Source organism: Hemitrygon akajei, chromosome 29, assembly GCF_048418815.1.
Source record: "Hemitrygon akajei chromosome 29, sHemAka1.3, whole genome shotgun sequence".
In the NCBI taxonomy this organism is placed as follows: domain Eukaryota; kingdom Metazoa; phylum Chordata; class Chondrichthyes; order Myliobatiformes; family Dasyatidae; genus Hemitrygon; species Hemitrygon akajei.
In genome coordinates, this window is record NC_133152.1 from 40,195,783 (window position 1) to 40,210,927 (window position 15,145).

General features: G+C 43.8%; 1 protein-coding gene across 8 annotated transcripts in view; it reads left to right on the plus strand.

The window, feature by feature from the left end:
* Positions 1-686: 686 nt before the first annotated feature.
* The window catches only part of casz1 (castor zinc finger 1), a 524,871-nt gene continuing 510,412 nt past the window's right edge, over positions 687-15,145 (plus strand). For 6 of the 8 annotated variants that reach the window (XM_073032178.1, XM_073032184.1, XM_073032182.1 and 3 more), the window contains exon 1: positions 687-826. The gene's annotated coding sequence lies outside the window, so the exon portion shown is untranslated. Of the gene's footprint in view, positions 827-1,407; positions 1,549-4,217; positions 4,464-15,145 lie in introns of those variants that run through there. The other 2 variants (XM_073032179.1, XM_073032180.1) reach the window with 2 other exon arrangements.

The window sequence follows — 15,145 nt, forward strand, 5'->3', positions numbered from 1 at the left end:
TCCGAGACTGCTCCTCTGTTCAATAAGAACCTGGATGAACTCATTTTGACCTGAGCTCCACCTTGTTTTCGACAACAGCCCCGCAGATTAAAAATCTCTCCATCTCAATCCTAAGTGAGCTCAGTAATTCACCCTCTTCAGCTGAGCATCCCAGACACTGACAACTCCCTGAGGGAGGAAACTCTTAGTCTTCCTCGTCTCATATTAACTAAGAAACCGCCTCGTTCTGAAACCATGTTCCCCAGTTCTTGACGTCCTCACTTGGGGTGACATCCACCAGGGTCTGGGTGGGATTTGAACCCACAAGTGTTACCTGACAGTTGACTCACACCTGACAAAAGCTGCCAAAATTGGGCACCAAAAGTGAAAAAAAAATTTAGCAAAAATAGAAAAGGAAGCTTCACTCACAGTCAAGAGTCACTGCTGACAAAATTATTTCTACTTGGCAAACTACATCCCAGATTGCTCGCTGTGTGCCTGACTCGTGTATTCTCTCCAATTCAAACGCGGCAGTCTGCGCGGGAGTTCCTGACGCATTGACACCGCCCCCTTCGCTGTTCCAGTGTTCGATCTCCATGGCGACGGGCGGTATCCAATGGGCGGCGGGGGTTCCCGAGGCCCGGCCCGGGAGGGAGGGGGGGTCCGCTCCGCGCTCCGCGCCGATCCAGTCCGGGATTTGTGCGCTGCCGGCGCGGAGTTCGAGAAATCGACAAAATTCAATAATACGGAAAAAAAACAACCAAGTTCAACGCGCATGCTCAAAAAAAAAGCTCTATCCATCCTAACACATACATTTCGAAAGTCGCCGAAAGCAGCCCAACTGCAGGTAGGATTTCAGATCTCCCCTTCCCCCCCTTCCTCTTTGAGCCCCAAATCAATTAATTGTTTTAAGAAGAATCCTTGACAATGGGGAGAGGTTAGAGAGGACGAAGGGTGTCTCTCTCACTGTTGCTGCGAGTTTAATAGGAGCTTGGTATTCTAGGTATAACCTGATGTATATCTATCTGTCCGTGCGCGATCAATGGATTAGGTTAAGTTTAATATAATGTTGCTTTTTTTTTGTTTTAGCTTCGAGTGCCTGGTTCATTATATTTGGCGTAGGCTTTGCAAACTTGGGGAGTGCATCCGAAAGGACAAGGTGCTGTCCCCCCTCCCACCCCCTCCAATTGCTGTGACTTTAATTTGATCTTGGTTTTCTCTGTAAATATGTGTGATCTGCCTCTGTCTGCACACAGGATTCTTACGTACACTTGATTTGAGTTTAAAACCAGCTGTTTTTTTTCCGAATGCACGCTGAACTGTTTTTTTTTCCTCCTAATTCCCCAAATTATGAACGCTTCTTTTTTTTTCTCTTTTTGGTTAACATGACAAGACTGATAGGCAGATATCCAGGGCAATGCCTCTTTACACTCAGTGTGATGATCTTACGATGTGTGTAATCTGGGAGCCCTTTTTTCCCCGCATTTTACGTAGAATCAGCCCCAGAGTTGTCTTGAGAAGGGAAATGGATTCGAGGGGAGACGAGATCTTTTCATTTATACGTAGGGGGTGAGTTTTAATTCGTTTTGAATATTGCGATGTGAGTTCCGTATCTGAGGAGAGTTCGAGGGACGACAGGTAGCCGGCAAACCCCATCAACCCCCCCCCCCTTTCCCCCGACTCTGGGGAGAACATTTTGTTGCGGGCAAGTTTAGTTGTGAGAGCGATCTTGCCTTTAAAGCGAACTGTGTGATCTGTGATAAGGCGTGATCGTGTGGGGAATCAGATGCATAAGCGGGGCTCTGTCGGAAGAAAGTAAAGGCAGAACACCTCCAAATCGGGGGTTATGTCCATCTCGGTAGAAGTGCAACGTTCCCGCACTGTCCCATCACTCGGTTATGGGATCCGAGTCACATGAAGATCACTTGTTATTTTTTTTGGGCGACTCACTTTGATAGAAAGTTTGGTGCGGACGATCCGAGCGATTGGGAGCTGAGATTATACCCTGGAGTGCGTAGATATTAACCGGTGCCTGCACCTCGCCGGTGGTGGGGGGGGGGGGGGGTGCAGGGCAGAGAGGGGGTGTGCTGTTAAAGAGAAAACAAGGTTTATTTTTGCAATGGCATTTTTAGAATGTGCAGCGCGATTTGCAGTTTACGTCAGGGGCTGAGAAAAATGGGGCACATTTAGGAGAAAGCGAAAATGATCCATTTTTGGTCCCCTTCCTGCGATTATAACAGGTGTCGGGGCGATCAATCAGCTCGCCATAAAAAGAGGCATTGGCGAAGGCGGACACAGTGTTTGACCCGGGCAGCCCCTTGGAGCCGGGACTGTCCTTGCCCTACCCGTGCGCCCCTTCTCAGCCACCTCTCTCACCCCCCCCCACCCCCCACCCCCAGACCGGCAGGCACATTTTAGCGGAGTGTCCCCTCTTATATTTTTGTCGAAGCGCGCTGCTTTCACGAGATACCCTGTGTGGTTGTTTTATACAAAATGTTTTGTACTTTGCTGACCTTTTTTTGTGTGGAGAAGAAGGGGGGGGGGGGGGGCAGAACGATGTCACAATTTTCTCCCGCTTTTTTCCGAGGGATTTGTCCAGCAAAGAAATTTACCTCAGAAATCGACGTTAAGTTTTTTCCAAAGTTTAAGCTCCGCAGTGTTTTAAGAATAACTTTATAATCAAGTTACAAGCGAGCGTCGCCCTCCTCCCCTAAATGCCTTGTATAATTTATCATTTTTAATTCTGCTGATAATAATCTGCCCAGGTTTCTATGGATACGTAAAGTGATCGAATTTACAACGCCAAATTTGATGAGCTTTTCAAAATACATAAAGCATTAAGGCTGCATATTCTCTTCCCATCTTGCCTCATTGCTTAATTATTATGTTGTTTTGCTACCAAATATGTCATATCCATGGCGACCACGGAGGTTTATTGTCTTTTTCAAACGATAGCTCGCACAAGTAATTAATGACCTTTTTTCCCTCTTTGAGTAAAGTCAATGTCATCTTGATGTTCTATCTTGTGACATAATATAAAACATTGTGCAAATATTAGCTTGATTGCACAGATACTTCACGAGAAAGCAGAAAAATATTATTTTCCAGAGGGGAGGGGGCAAAAGCTGTTAAAACCAATCCCCAACATATATTCTTACAGTGTTTGTTTTCACACTTTATTTATTTCTGCTTCTGTCAGATTCACGTGTAAATACCGAACTGTTCCAATTTTAACCTCTTTAATTTCAATTAATTTATCCTACTACTTCCTCCCCCCCCCCCCTTATAAAGGAGATAGCGTGGAGCAGTTTAGCATGGTGTATAATTCTTGCAAGCTGCTTGAAAATATTTACTGGGACAGAAATTTATACTGGAGAGCGACGTTTAGGAATGACTTTTTGTAAGTGTGGCAATAAATAGATTTGTTTATTTCAACCTTTAGTATTTACATATCTGCCATTCCCAAATTGCGATGCAGCTTAAGTCAGAATCCCAGTGAAATTGTCCTGATAATCACAGATATGAATAATTAGATGTCTAATTAAAAAGTTAAGTTGTTCAAGGTACAAAAGAAACCAGTTTGGAAATGGGTGGTTCGGAATGCCCTAAGTACCAGGATCTCGATTCTTGTTTATTGGAATGAAACTCACTTCTAAGAAGGATACCGTTCTTTTCTGCTTTAAGTTTGTATAATTATTCAGCTCCGCCGTTTTGTATGTGGTATTGATATTATGGTAATATTTCCCGACAATGCTTTAAATCAAATGGAGAACCAGAGCAAAATGGAGTTAATTTAAACTCCTCACGGTGACTTGCAAACGCCAGTCAGTTGTTGGGAAAAGGAACCCTGCAGTCTAAGATGCAATCAGTGTAAAAACCCATTGGCTCTTCTAGAGGTCTTGTTCACTGTGTGCTCATATCTTATGATTTACATATTTAAACAAAACTTGTGCATTGTTCATCCTTTGACTCTGCTCGCAACAGGGGGAAGAGAAAACCTTGTGCATTGTGTATGTGATCGTGCGCCGTGCAAGTGGACATAATGTAATGGACATTTCACAGACCCTGGAAAAGAGAAAGTTACAATTTCCCCCCCGTTGCTCTTGGTCACCGCTCTCATCTTTGTCCTAAATGCCGTTTGGGAAATATATATATATATATAAACACTGTGAAAGTTCCCCTTTAGAGCTAATTAGCATTCTTAATAAGTATTAAAGGAATTGAGGCAGCATCGTTAGAATTACAGGGTAATCCTGTCACTGTTCAAGGTGAATCTTCAAGACAGAAGCTTCACGGGGAAAGACAGGCAGTTGATCTCGGTAGGAGGTTTTGTTTGCTGGGCGAATAGTTCTGTTTGATTGACAGCTGTCAGTTAACCCAAGTTGGCCGAGCAAGAGGAAGGGTCAAAACTTTGCATCCACTTACATAAAATCTTCCCGATCTTCCCTCGATCTGACAGCCAAATTCTTTGTCACTTTGCTGAGGTTGGTAGTTCTGTTTTACGCGCGTTTCAGTGCTGCTGTCTTGTGTTGTAGCATTTCAAGTGATCTAAGTGCGTGCCTAATTCCTTTAGTCCTTAAGCACCTCGGCTTGTATACCGTTTATGTTATTTATGAAAATCAAAAAAGCAAATATTGTTAAAAATAAAAATAAATAACAAATAATTATGTGCATTGTGTTAGTAAAGGTATATCGAGGAACATTAAAAATAATTAACAGTCTAAGTGGATATTTAAAAAAGTATGAATATTGAAATACAAATTCAAAAATCAGCTCTACATTTACTAGTGTATTAATTGTTCAAGGGAAGTGCAGGTGCAGAATAAATAAAAGACTTCATATATAGTTCGACAAAAATAAAATCTAATATCACAATTCAGTTACAGCCCGGAGCAGTGGTTGATTTATGAAATTACCACCTATTTATGGTCAAAGTCTGACTGTGGATTATAGATTATTTAACCTGTGAGGGACTACAGGATTGTCTTTTTGTACAACTCAGTGAGAGGGTTAACAAGGAGCAAAGATTTAGATCCCTCTTTTTAAATAATTAGTGCAGAGAGGTTGGTCAACAACCAGCCGAGTGCAGTTGAAGCAAGGCAGGGCCATTGCAGTAACGCTTGATGCTTGTGGCTCCTGAAAGTAGTGCAGTGCAGATAATAACCTGTAAGGATCCTGTGATCCAAAATGCAAAAAAACACAACACACCTTGCGCGTGAACATATCTGTGCAAATATCCAATCATGCATTTACAATGTTGGTAATACCCGGCGCAAACAGGGAGCAGAGTTCAAAGTTCAAATTGAATTTATTAATCGAAGTGCGTATATACTAGCCTGAGATTCATTTTCGTGCGGGCATTCCCAATAAATGCACAGAAACACGAGAGAGTCAGTGAAAAACGGCGCACGGTAATGGGGGACAAACATCCAATGTGGAGAAGACAGCAAACCAAGCAAATACAAAAAAGGGGGAAAATATAATAATAAAAAATAAATAATAAATATAGAGATGATGAGGTGCAGGTGAAAATAAGAAGTTTGAAGCTTCTTAATTGTATAAGCCTGACTTACTACACTCACACACTTATAGAAGTTCAGGCTCCTTCACATCCAGTGTCTTAATCAATTCTTCTGGTACTGAGATGATATTTTTCACTCTGATGCTTCAGATAAAAATGAATTGAAAGACAAGTTTTAAGTGCTTTAAACATTTATCTATGTTCTAATAGTTACAATAGAGATAGGGGACTTTAATAGCATTAAAGTGCAATGTACAGTCTTTTATTCTACCATAAAATATGTTGGAACATTTGTTATAACTAAATTGGAAAGCATTGCCTCTAGTCATAAAGTGTCTAATCTGTTTTTGCACTTTTTTTTTAAACTGCACATTGACAAAAATAAGTATTCACTCCAGCTCACTTGCACTGCAAAAGTCACTTTTGCTCTGTGACAAGAAATGCAAAGCCTGTTTCGAATCCAATTCGCAGTGCAAGGAAAAAGTAGTTGTATTGGATAGGAATGCTGGAACAAGTGGAGCTTCGTTAGCTCATTCACGTCTCAAATTAAGTTTCTTCCATTTAACTACATACATGTATATAACATATATAACCATATAGTATGTATGGAAACAAGACAATATTGCTCCAAACCAGGGTGTAAAGCACAGTAGTACACATAACACACGATAACTTATGAAGGTAAGGATAAAATCTACAGCTGAATCACACACAAATAACAAACTAAAGTGCATTAATTAAATATTGCAAGGTACGGAACAGATTAACCAGTGACACTTTGAATAGGATGTGGCAGGGAGTTCAGAAGCCTAATGGCCTGAGGGAAGAAACTGTTTCCCATCCTGACCGTTCTTGTCTTTATGCATCGGAGTCTCCTGCCTGATGGTAGAAAGTCAAAGAGGATGCTAGATGAATGGGTGGGATCTTTAATAATAATTAATAATTCAGGTCTGTTCTGCTATTGTGACAATATCATGGCTGATTGTGGAGCTTACTCTACAATACTCTTTTGTACCTTATTTCCTAATATATTTTAGTAATCAAAAGTTCATCAATTTTAAAATTAACTATTGCCTTTTTATTAACGGCGTTTTGCCTGAAAGGGAGTTTCAAATTGCTACCATGTCCTGCCTGTAGAATGATTTCCAAACTTCATTCTTAAAAGGTTGTGGACCCTGTTCCCAGACTCCTCGACCAAAGATGGGATCAAGCTTTCAGTCCAGAATCAAGTTTATTATCACTGACAATATGTTGTGAAATTTGTTGTTCTGTAGCAGAAAAATGGGGGGGGGGGAATCACAATAAGAAGCAATAGAACACAAATAAATTGTGCGAGGTAGTGTAACGCACACTAAATTGTCCTGTGATTGAATAGGTGGGTTGCTGGTCAGCCTGGCTTGTTGGGCTAGAAGGGCCTGTTCCACAATATAAATAATATCCCAGAGGAACTCAGCAGGTCAAGCAGCATCTATGCAGAGGAAAAATATTTTGTCCTGAGACCCCTCGGTCTTAGCCTGAAATGTCGGCTCTTTATTCCTCTCTGTAGATGCTGCCTGGCCTGCTGAGTTCCTGCAGCATTTTGTGTGTGTTCCTCTGGAGTTCCAATGTCTGCAGAGTCTCGTGAGTTTACAATGCTGGCCGTTCAGAAACCTGATGGCAGAGGGGAAGAGCGGTCCACTTCGTGAATCCTTGCCACTGACCCCGAGACCTCCGTCTAAGCACACTTAACTGAGTTAAGACTAAAAGTCGGGCCTCTCTTGTTTGTCCTGCACTCGCTGGACTGAATGGCCAAGGTCCTCAGAGTTGCCATTCCCGTCTTGACCTGCTAGTTCAGCGGGGTTGTCAAAACTGCCCAACGCATTCACCGGCACCACCTCCCCGCCGCCAAGGACGTACATACAGAAAGGAGTCGGAAAAGGGCAGGTAACGTCATGCAGGATCCCACCCACCCTGCTCATGGACTTCCATCAGGGAGGAGGCTACATAACATCCACGGCAGAACCACCAGGCTCAAAAACAGTTACTTTCCCCAAGCAGTAAGACTGATCAACACCCCCAACCACCACTACTTAATCATTTCCTGTCAGAGTCACCTTATGTACAGACACTCCTGTGCCTAGCATCACTATATGGATGTTCAATATCTATGTATGTCAGCTATCCTATATATTTCATTTATTGTGTTTTATTATTATTGTGTTCATTATTTTATTTTTTTATGCTGCATCAGATCCAGAGTAACAATTATTTTGTTCCCCTTTACACTTGTGTATTGGAAATGACATAAAACAATCTTGAATCTTGAAGGACTCATCCTCATCACTACGTCCATACATTGAGAATATCACTCTTGTCAACCATCAGTAAATCGGGCTGGATGGCGTTCCTGGTCCAGACAGTATTTTTCCTCTCTCTCTCTCTCCCTCCCTCTCTCTCACTCTCTCTCTTTCTTTCTCTCTCTCCCTCTCTCTCTCTCTCTCTCTCTCTCTCTCTCTCTCTCTCTCTCTCTCTCTCTCTCTCTCTCTCTCTCTCTCTCTCTCTCTCTCTCTCTCTCCATGCTGACAGATTTCCTTGTACTTTGTTTTATTCCGAAAAGATTCCATTGTGTACGTGTAAATATTGTCACCTGATTGGGAAAAGAGGGTAATAGGTCTGTCTTTTCTGGACCATTCTGGTTTATCGTCGCACTATATTTAATCCAGGTATGCAGGTTCCATGCAAGGGACCTCAGTTTGACACTTCACACATTGCTCTGTTCAAATAGGAGGAGGAAGGGACTGAAGCATCTGCTGCTGAATTCAGCAGTTCATCCTGTTGTGGAACTATTTTCCCCTTTGCGTAAAAATAAATGAGAATATTGGACATACAAACAGGCGCTTGTGGAATCTGGATTTTATTTCAGTCACAAGAGCGAGCTCCATAGCCTACTTGTGTAACAAAGTACACATACCACTGCCTCGCATACTGTGTACTGCATTACTGTTGACAAATCCCCCCCGAGGATCACTGTTTTTCTATATCGCAAAACACTTCACTCCAGTTTCTGCTCTTCCCGCTGTATTAATTCCGTGTTATATATCCCTTGTAAATGCATTATTTAACTATACAGAAACTTATAAATTGAGTGGTAATGTGCTCGAACGAGCAGCTGCTGGCAGTTTGGTTCCTGGCAGATACTCATAGCTCTTTTCAATGCCGTGACAGTTATTAAATAAAAAAATGAAAATACAGTAGTTCAAACCACATTACGTCCTACTCTTTGTCGGATCCTCCCTGTATTCTACACCTATTATTCTGCCGAGGTTATTGTCTCATTTCAAATTGCAAAAGACGTGGTATCTTGTGTGTGTCTTAGCCAAGTCCTCTGTGGTTTATGTAGAAGCATCCCTGGGTCTGAAGCATTGTGGGTTGGGTTCCCAACCTGGAGGATTGTATTCAGCTAGCGTGGGCTGGCCCTCGTGCGGGAGATTGCGCAGTCTGAGGGCGACATCCTTTGGATGAGGCGCCGCGGCCAGGTGGGGTTGGAAGCAAATTCTCGGCGTTTGTTGCTTGCGGTTCATCTGCCGTGTCTCGTGAAAGTGCCGCAGCCCGTGCACTTGGTCGTTCTGGAAGGGACGTGGAAGGTGGTCTCCAGGTGCCAGACTACCTTCGTTCCTTGGTTTTTTACCTGCAGTTTTACAAGTCACCATCTCGTGTGGAGACTGTCTCCCATTTAAAGAGTAGCTTGATTTGCCACACGAGCGTCGAAACAAATAATGAGATGTGCCCATTTTTGCATCAACGACCAACGGGGTCCGAGGTTTACACTAGGGGCATCCTGCAAGTGTGCCAACATCGCATGCCCGCAACTTCCGAACCCTTACTAATCCATACATCTTTGGAATACGGGCGACCTGGGGGAAACCCAGAAGGTCACGGGGAGAACGGACAAACTCCCTGCAGTGGTGGGAACTGAACCCAGGTTGCTGGCGCTGTAAAAGCATTTTACTAAACGCTAAGCTACCATCTTGCTCGTGTTGTGTGGCACCTGATCAAAGACCCTTCGGAAGCCTGCACAGAACTCAGCAACTCTCCCTATTAATTCATGAAGATCTGATCAAGAGAATTGGGCATGATTTATCTGTTACAATTACATGCAAACCTTTTTAAAATCAATCCACACTTGTACAAGTGACTGCTATTTTGTATGACAGGATACTTGGTAGTGTGGAGGAGCAGAGGGATCTGGGGGTACATGTCCACAGATCCCTGAAAGTTGCCTCACAGGTAGATAGGGTAGTTAAGAAAGCTTATGGGGTGTTAGCTTTCATAAGTAGAGGGATAGAATTTAAGAGACGCGATGTAATGATGCAGCTCTATAAAACTCTAGTTAGGCCACACTTGGAGTGCTGTGTCCAGTTCTGGTCGCCTCACTACAGGAAGGATGTGGAAGCATTGGAAAGGGTACAGAGGAGATTTACCAGGATGTTGCCTGGTTTAGAGTGTATGGATTATGATCAGAAATTAAGGGAGCTAGGGCTTTACTCTTTGGAGAGAAGGAGGATGAGAGGAGACATGATAGAGGTGTACAAGATATTAAGAGGAATAGACAGAGTGGACAGCCAGCGCCTCTTCCCTAGGGCACCACTGCTCAGTACAAGAGGACATGGCTTTAAGGTAAGGGGAGGGAAGTTCAAGGGGGATATTAGAGGAAGGTTTTTCACTCAGAGAGTGGTTGGTGCGTGGAATGCACTGCCTGAGTCAGTGGTGGAGGCAGACACACTAGTGAAGTTTAAGAGACTACTAGACAGGTATATGGAGGAATTTAAGGTGGGGGGGGGTTACATGGGAGGCAGGGTTTGAGGGTTGGCACAACATTGTGGGCCGAAGGGCCTGTAATGTGCTGTACTATTCTATGTTCTATGACTTTTCCCACCACTAAGTTTAAACTGACCAGTTGGTACTGTTGGGCTAGAGTGAAAAGCGTTACACTTGCCACTGCCCGACCGCAGAGGTTTGCTCAGTGTATCTTTGGGAATTTCATTACACCCAGTGGCTACTTTATTAGGTACACCTGTACACCTGCCCGTTAATGCAAATATCTAATCAGCCAATCACGTAGTAGCATCTCAATGCATAAAAGCATGCAGACATGGTCAAGAGGTTCAGTCCCTGGCCACAGGGTCTCAGCCCAAAACGCCGACTGTACTCTTTTCCATAGATGCTGCCTGGCCTGCTGAGTTGCTCCAGCATTTCGTGTGTGTTGCTCGGATTTCTAGCATCTGCAGATTTTCTCCTGTTTGTCAAGAGGTTCAGTTGTTTTCCAGCCTAAATGTCAGAATGGGGAAGAAATGTGATCTAAGTGATTTTGACCATGGAATGACTGTTGGTGCCAGAAAGGGTGGTTTGAGTATCTCAGAAACTGCTGATCTCCTGGGATTTTCATGCTCAACAGTCTCTACAGTTTACAGAGAATGGTGTGAAAAACAAAAAAAAAATCCGTTGGGCAGCAGTTCTGTGGGCGAAAATACCTTGTTAATGAGAGAGGTCAGAGGCCAGACTAGTTCAAGCTGACAGGAAGATGAAAGTAACTCAAATAACCACACGTTATATCAGTGGTGTGCAGAAGAGCATCTCTGAACACAGAACATGGTGAATCTCGAAGTGGATGGGCTACAGCAGCAGAAGACCATGAACATACACCCCATGTACCTAATAAAGTAGCCACTGAATGCATTTGTCAAAAGAGAAACTGAGTTCTTCTCTCGTGGGGTCAACTTGCACTAACATTGAGACCAGATAACAGCAGGATGAGTAAAGACCAATAAACACAGGAGCAGAATTAGGCCATTCAGCCCATCGAGACTGCTCCACCATTCATTGCGGCTGATTTACTATCCCTTTCAACCCTATCCTCCTGCCTTCTCCCCATAACCTTTGACGCCTTGACTAATCAAGAACCTATTAACCTCTGCTTTAAATATACACAATGACTTGACCTCCACAGCCACCAGTGGCAATGAATTCCACAGGCTCACCACCCTCTGCCTGAAGAAATTCCTCCTCATCGGCCCCCTCCATCGGTTTTGTTTAGAATCCCTCCACCCCGTTAAATGGAATCGGGGAAGGACAGTGAGCTGCAGTTGGCAGACATGATGGACGCTGATCGGAGGATGGATTAAAATTAGTAACTTGATTGTTGTGGCTCTCGGCATTTTGAAAGCTCGTCTCACATCTAACCACAAAACGCAGCAATGATATCACCCATCCAAAATCATTTTTATTGGCATGAGCAATAGAAGAGATGGGCACATGAATATGAAGAAGGTGGAGGGATATGAACATTGTGTAGGTTGGTGGGATTAGTTTTGTTTTGGTGGGGGGTGGATTTAATTTTTAGCTCCTGTGCTGTACTGCCGGCTGGTGGCGTAGTGGCATCAGCGCCGGACTTCGGAGCAAAGGCTCCCGAGTTCGAATCCAGCCGGCTCCCTTGCACGCTTCCCATCAGTGCTGGGTTGAGCGTCGAGCTAGCCACTCGGCCTTGTGAAAATAAGAAAGCCTGCTAAAAAAAACTCCGATGACTCCACTCGGAGTTAAGGGCTTTCCTCTTCTTCTTCTGTGCTGTACTGTTCTATGTTCTAAGCATGAACCCATGGATTGCTAGACAAACAATTTGGCACCACGTCCGAAGCTAGTCAGTCCATAACCGAAAGGTGTTACAGATCCAGCATTTTAAATGCAAGGGATTCTGCAGATGCTGGAACCTCAGAGCACCACACACACACACACCAAATGCTGGGAGTCAGGCAGCATCTATAGAGAGGAATAAAGAGTTGACGTTTCGGGTCCCATGTGTAGGATGGTGTTCTGGTCTGAGAGAAAGTTGGAGGGATGGGGAAATGGATGGATATGGTCTGGAAGAGGGGCAGAAGAAGAACGACTAACAGAAGAGATGTTGGAAATCCAGAGCGACACACGCACAAAATGCTGGAGGAACTCAGCAGGTCGGGCAGTGTCTATGGAGAGGAATAAACAAGGTATTAAGTCCTGAATCAATGTAGTTTATAATGATGTCTGTTTCCATACATGTGATTGTATAATAATTCAAGTAGAATTTACAGAAAAGCACTGTGTTGATCAAGATAATGAAATCCGGAGTACTGGTCTTCAAGGGGAAAAAAATCTTTTTGTGGGGAGTTAAGGCCCATTAGAAGGAAATCTCAGATTGAATTTTAATGGGAGTTTTGTGTAGGTCAGGAATTAATAGGTCAAAGGACCAAGGTGAATGATGGAACTCAGATGCCCTTCATCCCAAGAGACGGTTTGCCCTTTCCTGGTCTTTGTGTGTTCCATTCATGGGCTTTCGCAAGAACTAGAGAAATAAAATCTTTAATTGCCCTCAAAATCTATGATAATTTAATTGGCCAAAGTATTCCAATAGAATAGCCACTTCCTCCAGATAAGTTATATCATAATAGCTCAAAGTCTTGATCCTCGAACAAAGAGGACAAGGAATTTGCAACCCGTTCCAAAGTCGAACCTGGCTTGGCTGCAGAGAGGTTCAAGTGTTAAATGGAGGATGGAGTTTCGGGTTGTGTGTTTCTTCCCGACGTGGTGACTGGTGATGGAGCGAGGAAGGTACTGGACTGGGATATTCTGCCTTGGAGTGATCACACTTCGGACTGCACCCTCCTCTGCAGACACCTGTTGAAAGCAGATCCATGGGCTGAAAAAAAAAGTGTATCACAACATTTTCGATACTGCTGCTGAATATGTAACTTTTTATAAAAGGATACTTTCATTTATAACAGCCATAAAAACACATTATTATCAGCAGGACTTTGATATCACAAACCCTTTCTATTTCCTCCTGTTTTATTGTTTCTTTGTACAAATTGGCATCTTTTGCTCTTTTATATTAAAAGTCCAATGTGTTAAGTCTTCTAGTCATCTATACTCTGCCACTTTATTAGGTACACCAGTACACCTGCTCGTTAATGCAAATATCTATTCAGCCAATGGCGTGGCAGCACCTCAGTGTATAAAAGGCATGTCGACATGGTCAAGAGGTTCAGTTGTTGTTCAGACCAAACATCAGAATGAGAGAAAAAAATGTGATCTCAGTGACTTTGCCAGTGGAATGATTGTTGGTGCCAGATGGGGTGGTTTTGAGTATCTCAGAAACTGCTGAACCTCTGGGATTTTCAAACACAACAATCTCTAGAGTTTACAGAGAGTGGTGTGAGAAACAAAAAAAAACAGTTCCGTGGGCGAAAAATGCCTTGTTAATGAGAGAGGTCGGAGGAGAATGGCTGGACTGGTTCAGGCTGACAGGAAGGTGACAGGGACTCCAATAACCAAACAGTATATCGGGAAAACCGCCCAAACAGCCATGTGTTGCTGTGCGGAAGAGCACCTCTGAACACACAACACCTGAAGTGGATGGGCTACAGCAGCTGACGACCACACTGGGTTGCACTCCCGTTTCTGATTTATTAGGCGCAACCCCCTGTACCTAATAACGGGCCCAACTGATTGTGTTTGTCGGGAGGCAAGCTGGACTGCTAGGAAGGTGATAGTAGCTGAAATAACCAGGCGCTGTTGTGCAGCAGGACATCTCTGAACGCACCACACGTTGAGGTGGATGGGGGTACAGCAGCAGCCGATCACAAATGCACACACGGTGGCCACTTTATCAGGCGGTACGCAGTCAGGTGGTCACCCAGCGCAGATTCAGAATGTGCCGTCGGCGCAACCAGAAAGTTGCTGACAGACACGCGGCGAAGTGGAAGTGTATCAAGCTTCCTTCAGTGGCTCGTAGAAAGTCCCGATGACAAGAGGAGGTCTGCAGAGACGCTGGAAATCCGAGCAACACGCATCAAATGCCGGAGGAACTCAGCAGGCATTTTGTACGTTCTCCAGTCGGGCCGAAGGGTTCCGGCCCAAAACGTTGGCTGTGCTCTTTTCCTAAATGCTGCCTGGCTTGCTGAGTTCCTCCAGCATTTTTGTGGAATATCTTGGAACTGTTTTCACCAAATGGGATATATATATAAAATATATATTTTTTTTCTCTCTGTGCGTAAAGAAAGGAAAGGTTGCCTCATCATCTGCAGTGAACTGTTTTTGCGATTCAGTAACTGCTGTCGTGGTGGGTGAAGATGTCAGCTGTATTGCACAAAATTGCACCAGAAGGAGGAGACTGCTCGTTCAATTCGGGTCTGACTAAGGGATACTGCTGATGTTTGATGTGCTGCAATATTCTGCCTGAATTGAAAGTACAAGTACGAAGTACAAAGTAAATTTATTGTCAAAGTAACGGATACGTTACCATTATGTACCTCAGGGGAGGTTCATCCAGAAGATTAAGATGCTGGAAATCCATGGTGAATTGGCTGCTTGGATTCCGAACTGGCTTGCCCATAGAAGTCAGAGAGTGATGGACAAAGGGACTTACTCTAGCTGGTCGTCGGAGATTAGTGGTGATCTGTGCTGGGACCCTCTGCTGTCTGTGATGTATATAAAGGGCCTGGATGAAAATGTAGATGGGGTGGGGTTATGACGCGAAGATTGGTGATGTTGTGGTCAGCGTCGAAGACTGGCAAAGAATACAGCGGGATATAGATCAGATGTGGATATGGGTGGAGAAATGGCAGATGGAGTTTAACC